The following is a 3,429-nucleotide window of genomic DNA, read 5'->3' as shown; positions in this document are numbered from 1 at the left end:
AAACTAAAAGATTACTTATTCGTATAATAAGAAAAAGACAAATGCAATTTTAGGGCACCGAAATCGACATAAATGTATTGAATATCTTGCCCTCACTGGAAAGATAGGGTAAAAAGAGTAAAGATAGACCAAGAAAAACATATTTGAATAGTTTGAACAGCTGGGTGAAAATAAAAAGAAGAGTAATATTTTTTTTGGAGATTATCTGATCAGATCAGAGAGATGAGTGGTGTACCATGATGACCGATGCCTGGCACAGAATAAGAAGAAGAATTTATTATGTTTTGATATTACATTTAGAAACAATGAATGCTACGCTATATCCATAGCTTGATTATTGCATTTCGAAACACAAACATTATTATGTACTATGACGGGTTTGCATAATATATCGGGGTTACTAGTTTTCTAAAAAAAGATCTTTGAAATCATCGACTAATTTTTAATCAATTGGAGGAAAATGCGGAAGATTTGACCTTGCTTGTTTGCTCTTTATATAAAAAGAATTTCAGCTCTGGCCGGGTCAAGAAACTTCTGAAAATGTTCAGAATCTATTCTGTATGTCTATGGTTGGAATTAACTAGGAAAGACAAAGCAGCAAAGAAGGGATGAATTGGGGTATCTTGGACTAGCCCATTCCTTTCATTATATTTTCCATCATTGAATTGGCTCTACCAGGAAGTTATCAGTCCAAAGAGTGGCAAGTGTATGGGTTTCAATTCTCGAAAGAAAATTCATCTATCTTTCATTTTTAGGTATTTATGAGTTTTCAACAAAACGATACAATGTAATTCCTGCCTTCTAAACATTCATAAGAAAATGGAGTGGTGTGGAGATTTCGCAAACTCGGCCTTACAATGCCAACCCCCCCCCCCCCCCCCACCCACCCCCGAAAAAAAATCACGTCGTCACGATAACGGCTTCGATCACCAAAATAAAGTGATAATAAACTGCTAGAAGCTGTGGCCTGTAAAAAGTAATTAACAAAAATCAATTTAACAGCTTCGAAAAAAGCCAAACACCGAACGTTCGTGTCCAAAATCCTTCTTCAGCCAATGACAAAAACAAAAAAAATCAAAAAAAAATAAATACATCACTTAAAATCCAGACAGAGGCAGGGAAATTGCTCTTTTGATGTCACACAGTATCCACCATTTGTTGTCAGCTTTGCTCTTCGATGCTGTACGATTTCTGCACAGATTACAAAAGCCCCATAAATTAGACCACCTGGAAGGCCATCGGTATTGACCTATTTAGTCTCCAGTTCTTCTCATGATACGTAGTTTTGTTAGTACATGGTACCAAAATCACAAATGTTCATTTGTTTATATTATAACTTTAAGATTGATTGTCCCTGTTCTCTAGGTGAAAGTTTAATTTGATGTGATATTTTTCTTCCTGAAAAAAGGAATCGTTTGTTTACTTGGAGGCCAATCCAATTGCATCTGGTACACTCTAGAATAACTAGCGATGTATGGCACCAATTGCACTTTGCTTTTCATGTTTTTCAAAAATTTAGGGTACATTGTCGCAGCGTAATAATAATAATAATAATAATAATAATAATAATAATAATAATAATAATAATAATAATAATAATAATAATAATGATAATAATAATAATAATAATAATAATAATAATAATAATAATAATAATAATAATAATAATAATAATATACTTTATTCATCAAAAAAAAAATGGAAATTCGTTTACAGACGTGGCATGGATAAAAATGTATAAACACAAATTTGAGAATCTATGACGACAATGTATACATATCTTTCTATATGCAAATGCCCAAAAAATGTATAAATATACAACCAAGAACCGATAGCGACACTTTTTATATTAATTTGATAAATTGAGATAGACCATACCTCTGGCCTCTAGTCCAAACTTGTGGGTGTATATTTAAAAAATAGTATTTAATTTAAATCACAGTTGCGCGTTAGAAATTCGAACACCATGTGGCAAAAATGAATTAAGGTGACGTGTTGTCTTTGTCTTTATAGATATGAGGCGACGGCTTCCCATGGAGAACTAAATATATTTCTGAAGGGGCGTGTAGCGTGTTAGAAAAAGGTACATTCAAGGTGTCCATGGTCATGAATCCCTCTATATAATACGACATTGATCTCACGCCAAAGACAGTCTTTAATTTTGTATTTTGTAATATTGAAATTTAGTCTTGTGTAACTTTATTGATTCTTGTATTTTATTTTGAAATCAAGGCTGATATTTTTACTTTGAAAATCGTTTTGTAATTCGTGTTTTTCCAATCCATTCATTGACATGGGGAAATCCCTGCAAGAATGAGCTCGTACCACATGCAGAGGTAATTGATATGCAAATAATCAAAGTTCACTATCTCTTATGGCGCACGACATTGACAAAACACATTTCTTCTTTTTTTTTTTTGTCCAGAAAATACTTTAACTTCAAATCTCGATTGATTAGTAGTACCCCCAACCTTGTTAAGGAGCTCAAACCCGAGACTTCTATCGTCTGAGAAGTCTTTGGTTTATGACTCTTTCAAAAGTTTGAGGTCATCTTAATCAATTGAAATTTGAAGTAAGAATTTTCTCACCAAGAGAAATAGAGTGTTTTGTCAGACTAGGAGAGTATTCTTTAATGGATTTGATTTAAATTCATGCAATACACACCAAAACAAATACCATAACATAAAGCTTAAAGCTATTTCCAACAACGCTGAACCAATACATTGCATTTGAATTCGACTGAAAGCGCTTATGTCCAAATGTCGCATAAATTAAAACGCACTCAATTCTTGTTGAACTTGTGAATAATCAATGACGATTTATGCCACTGAATTTTACCAGACCTGAAAATGAAGGAATATGATATACTAATATTGTACATAAAATACAAAAAGCGCCGTGAACATGGAGTGAAATCCATGAGCCACTTTTTAAAACGTTAAATTGTTGGTGATATGTTCGTATTGCGCGTCAAACTTGCTTTGGCTTTCAATTGGATTCAATTGTCTGATGACACGTCGCCCAGCAACGACGGTTCTAAACAAAGAAAATCGGTACTTTTTATTCTTCAAGCTGTCTAGAACTTTTCACATGTCTTGTGATCAGAATGTGTAAAAGTCAAAACATGATCAGATTTATAATGTTATTTTACCTCTGGATACGCTTTTATGCTCGTCGGAGAAATATTTCATAACGGCGTGTCCGCCATTGTTCCGATAGTTACTAAGTTACCATGCGTCATTACGAGGGAAGTGACGTTACGACTGTTGAAGCGTATTGAAGGTTTCCAGTTTGAACACAGTGAGAAAGACTCATTAAAAAGAAATAAAACTTAATAACTGGTTTAATTCATCTTTTTGTACATAGATGTCTACACTTTCATTTTATACTTGTCAATTTCTGAGCAGAGTTGCTTTCTGTAGGTGAGGA

The sequence above is a fragment of the Berghia stephanieae genome, chromosome 3 (assembly GCF_034508935.2).
Source record: "Berghia stephanieae isolate SIO BIC M18660-M18661 chromosome 3, UCSD_Bste_1.3, whole genome shotgun sequence".
Classification (NCBI taxonomy): Eukaryota; Metazoa; Mollusca; class Gastropoda; order Nudibranchia; family Aeolidiidae; genus Berghia; species Berghia stephanieae.
Note: the sequence above shows the minus strand (reverse complement) of the source record.